Source organism: Myotis davidii, unplaced genomic scaffold, assembly GCF_000327345.1.
Source record: "Myotis davidii unplaced genomic scaffold, ASM32734v1 scaffold960, whole genome shotgun sequence".
Taxonomy (NCBI): domain Eukaryota; kingdom Metazoa; phylum Chordata; class Mammalia; order Chiroptera; family Vespertilionidae; genus Myotis; species Myotis davidii.
Genome location: NW_006293003.1, coordinates 2385903 through 2390996, shown reverse-complemented (window position 1 = coordinate 2390996; position 5094 = coordinate 2385903). Strand labels below are relative to the sequence as shown.

Sequence of the window (5094 nt, the reverse complement as noted above, 5' to 3'; positions counted from 1 at the left end):
CAGGGCGGTTGGACATCAGGTCAGAGGACCCTCGCTGAAGGAATTAATGCAGGGGTGGGGGGCGGGGCATGAGAGGATGGCAAGCTGCAAATGGCAAAGAAGAGGCGCCTTGCATATAACACAGGAGGCAGAGCCCGGGACACGCAGCCGGGAGTGAGGGGCACGGAGCATCAGCCAGGCCAACACGGCCTGTGCACCGTCCCATCCTCCCGACAACCGCAAGGCCTCGTGTGCGAGCCCGCAGCGGCCACAACGCATACCACCGGCTGGCGTGGGAACCAACACACTGTCTCGGGGTCTGGAACCAGAAGCCCCACATCCAGGGGTGGCAGGGCTGCACCCTCCCAAGGCTCAGGGAGGGTCCTGGGCTCGCAGCTGCAGCCCGTCACTCTCTGCCGCCAGCCGCACTGGCCTCTCCCCTGTGTGTCTGTGTCCGGATGCCACCTTCTCAGCCGGGCACCAGCTATACGGGATGGACTTCGGCCCCCCTAAACCAGGGTGACCCCACCTTAACTAACTGCATCTGAAAGCCCCTCTTTCCTCTTTCCAAGTGAGCCCCTTTCCGCGCTTCCAGGAGCTCCTGCACTCTGGGGACACCGCCTGGCTTGGCAGACAAAGGAAGAGGTGGGGGGGGGGGGCGGGAGAGAGGGGGAGGGGGGGGAGGGGCCTGGTGCACAAAAATTTGTGCACTCGGGGGTGGGGAGACCCAGGACTCAACCCACATGCTCCGCCGCCTCTTCCACCAGGGCCGCTTCCTCCTTGAGATCAGGGCCCGGGACACAGAACGCCGGGTAAAACCACGGGCCGGAGGCCAGGCCACAGAGCTGGGTTGGCTCTGAGTGCCAGGTTGCTGTTCGCTGGGATATCGGACCCCCTTCGGCTCTGCGAGGCCGTGGGTCTGTTGGGGCCCATATGGGACAAGGGGGAGACCTGAATCCTACTCCAGCTTCGGCTCTGCCTCTGAGCCTCCTCTCAGCCTCCGTCTGCACTGAGTTGGCAAAACCCAGCCTGGCCTCTGGGCGGCACTAAGAGAGTAGTGGGACCCCAGGAAGCCACTGCCCCGCAGCATTAGGGGACAGCAATGTCACGTGAATCTTAATGCCTTAATGAGCACAGTTCACGAAACCTCCAGGCGGCGTTTCCAGGCAGTAAAACTCATGGCATAACAGCCCACGCAGCTTCCTTTTTCAGTGACCTTGAACCTGGAAAACGCCAGGGGGCCAAGGTGTGCTGCACAAAAACAGCGGGGTGCCCTGGCTCTGTGGGGGGTCCCAGCAGAGCCTTCTGGAACCCTGGGCGCTGAGACTCACGCCCGCAGGCAGACACGCGGTGGGCTGGTGGTTCCGCTCATTGGCACGTCTCCCTCCCTCATCCTCATTCATTTCCATGGAAGAGATGGGCAGTAGACCGGGTGCTGCCGGGCTGGGAGCCTGCGGTCCAGTCCCAGGCAGCTGGGGTGTGACGAGGCCGGGTCCTGGCCTCTGACCCTCATCGGCGATGACGGTGGCTCTCACCGCCCAGGGACGGGCAGGAAGAGGGTGACACGCACAGCAGCTCAGAGACAGGCATGGGATTAGATGGGATGCTTCAAAATTAAATTAGAATTCCAAGCTCAGAGTAGAGCTAATGAATTGGAATAGGCTTGAAAGTCTGACTTCAGGACGAGATGAAAACGGGCAGTTGGTTGCCTTGGCCCCGGGTGCTGCCGGGCTGGGAGCCTGCGGTCCAGTCCCAGGCAGCTGGGGTGTGACGAGGCCGGGTCCTGGCCTCTGACCCTCATCGGCGATGACGGTGGCTCTCACCGCCCAGGGACGGGCAGGAAGAGGGTGACACGCACAGCAGCTCAGAGACAGGCATGGGATTAGATGGGATGCTTCAAAATTAAATTAGAATTCCAAGCTCAGAGTAGAGCTAATGAATTGGAATAGGCTTGAAAGTTTGACTTCAGGATGAGATGAAAACAGGCAGTTGGTTGCCTTGGCTGGTTTGGCTCAGTAGATAGAGCGTCATGCCACGAACTGAAGGGTCCCGGGTTCGGTTCCAGTCAAGGCCACGTACCTCGGGTACAGGCTGGGTCCCCGTCCCTGTCAGAGCTCGTGCAGGAGGCAAGCGATCTCTCTCTTTCTCTCTCTCTCTCTCTCTCTCTCTCTCTCTCTCTCTCTCTCACCCCTCCCCCTCATCCTCTCAAAACAAATGAGCAATGGGGGGTGGGGTGGGGGGGACAATCCCCTGGTGAGGATTTTAAAAGTAAAAAGGATGTGCCCAGATCTGACCCTGCAGCCTGGGAATGGGACCCTCAGCATATTCTGTTCCCTCTGCTTAAACACCCTTCCTGCAGGCGTCACCTCCTCCTGACCTCCCCCTGGCCTGGCCCTCAGGCCTAAGCTGGAATCCCAGGGGGAACTGAAGGTCACTGATCCTGGGTCGGCCGGCCCAGTGTGGCCTCCGCAGGCGGGCGTCCTTCCTGCCTGTCCTCAGGGTGGGAAGAGGGGCTCTCAGTCCCCGGGAACCACGTGACGGCGGGGACCTGTGGAACCTGCAGCCTTTCAGCCTCAGGAGCTGGGACGGGTGTTGCAGAGGGGCCCTGCCCCGGCCCCGGGGGCACACGTTACGGTGGAAGAGCTGGTCCCACGTGGCACCTCCGCTCCGTAGTGGGGCAGCCCCCAAGAGCTCGCAGCTAATGAGGCGGAGAAGGAGCAATCTGGCCACAGCCACTCAGGCTGCTGAAAGGCAAACACCCAATTAACACTCCTCATTAGTCTAATTGAATCAGGGACCGATGTCTTCATTCTTACAATTCACTGGGACAAACAAATAAATGCTGGCTGGTGTGGATTTCGACCATGTGACCTAAGACTGGCAGGTGGCACGCACACCTCACCTAGGAACCTGGGGAGTGGGTCCCACGTCAGCGGAGGATAAGGGGGACAAGAATCTACACCCGCGGCCTCTGGTCTCTGGGCGGACTTCACGCTCAGAGCGCGGACGGTGTCGCCACACCCCCGGCTGCGGAGGGCCCGCAGTCCTGTCCTCTTCCAAAGCTTCCTGTGGGGTCCGCGGTGCAGACCAGCTGGGAGTCACGTGGTTGGAATCCTCAGGACAGTCTTTGGCTGGCTGCACCTTCGGTGACCTTGACGGCCAGGATTCTAACCCCTACTTTCAGCTCAGGCAAGCCAGGTCTGAGGACCCCAGAACCAGAGGCTGGAGTGGAGCTGGGACTCAGACCTCCCATGGACCGGCCAGCACTGCCCCTCCCCTGACTCAGCTGACCTTCCCGGCCCTACCCCCCACCACTGCTGGCATGTGCCTAGCAAATGCTGTTCAGTGAATAAAAGCGTGAGTGTGACATTAAAGGGCACTAATGTTTGCTGGACCAAGATTCTGAGAAAACCACAGATTTGGGGAGGGGGGGAATCAGGGTTAAATACCATTACTAAGGAGGTCAGCCTGCGGGGTCCATTGTTCAAATGTCCTTAGCCGACGGGAAGGCTGTCTCTGCAGACAGACTGCTAACTGCCCAGCGCATCCTCCCCGCCCCCCTGTAACAGAACAACAATTTTCTTCACGGAGGCAATGTGCGCCATTACTACGGGCAACCGGAAGTAACCACAGCTCTGCCGATGGCAGAGATGAGTCTGCTAGAGGCTCATCTCCCCTCCACCACTTTCTTGTCTTTCCCACCTGAACATAGCTGTAATGTCTGGAGCTGCAGCAGCCCCTTATGCCCACGAGGCTGGGGCATCTCCAAGATGCTGAACCTGTTGCCGGGGAGCCATCTACCTTCCGACTTCCTGTTATGTGAGAAAAATAAACCCCTCTTCGTTTAAGCCACGACAAAACGGGTTTTCTGTTTCCCACAGCCGGCCACGTGCCCATCTGATACACAAGTGCTGGGCACCACAGTCCCCTGAAGTGCTCAAGCTGCTGGGTACTTGATTCTAAACTGTCCTCAGTCAGCTTATAAAAAGGGACAGCGCCCCGGGGAGGTTCCCTCAGGGTGTGTCCAGCTCCTCTCGGAGCCACACTGACCCTTCGTCTCTCTGTGTTCCAGCGGGCGCTGGGCCAGCCTCCCTGGTGCTCACCCGAGGCGGCACAGTAACATCTCGGAGAGGAGACAAGGTGAGTGAGGGCAGGTGACAGACGGCCTTAATGACATTTAAATGACTGAACTGCATTTCCCACAGCCCATAAGCTGAAGCCCTGATGTGTGGTTACCTTAGAACGTGACTGCATTTGAAGAGAGGGTCTTCAAATAGATAATTCAGTTAAAACAGGGTCATGAAGGTGGGTCCTGATCCAATAGGACTGAGTCCGTATAAAAACGGGGAAATTTGGAGGTGGACACACGTAGAGAAAAGACGATGTGAAGACACAGGGAGAAGACGGCTGTCCGCACCCCGGGAGAGAGGCTCTGAGGACGTGTGATGGCCGACCTCAGCCTCTGGAACTCCTGCCGTTACGCCCGGTCTGTGGGTTTCGTCATGGCAGCGATAGCAAACTCATGCGGTGGGTGTTTGTCCCGAGGGCTCTGGGGAGCTGCTGAAGGGTTTTAAAAGGGGACCCTAGGGATACAATTGTGAACGAATAAATAAAATAAAGACTAAACAAACAGCACGGAACATCTGAGCGTTGAGGCGGAAGGGGGTTCTTTCTGATGGCAGATGGGAGAGCGGTGACTGTGTGTTTTATAAATAAATGAAGGCCACTGCTCACACACCCACTGATCCCTCTGGAGTCCTAGAGGAACCCACGGTGTCAGAAACACCAAGGAAGTCTGGGGCCAGGGGCCAGGGCCAGCCTGGTGCTCCTGACGCCCTCGGGGATGGAATGTGTCACTGGGGTGAAGCGAGGTGGGAACGCTCCGTGCAGTGGGAAGGCCTGGGAAGGCTCACCCAGCGGAGGGGATGGGACTCATTATGGGAAGATGATGGGAAACGCACTTGAGCCATGAAGGCTGTCAAATCGGTCAGTGAGGGGTCAGCCGCTCTGGCTGAGGCTACGGCCGGAAGCCATTCAGGAGTGAGCCTGCCTCCCGGTGATATTTAGCTTTTAATAACGCAAACCCGGAGCCAGCAAATTCCTCCAAAGGACGCA

The 5094-nt window shown here is 58.5% G+C and overlaps 1 protein-coding gene across 1 annotated transcript in view; it reads right to left on the bottom strand.

Annotated features, from left to right (window-relative positions):
* STK32B (serine/threonine kinase 32B) overlaps positions 1–5094 on the bottom strand; it is a 113942-nt gene that overhangs the window by 100588 nt on the left and 8260 nt on the right. The window lies entirely within an intron of this gene.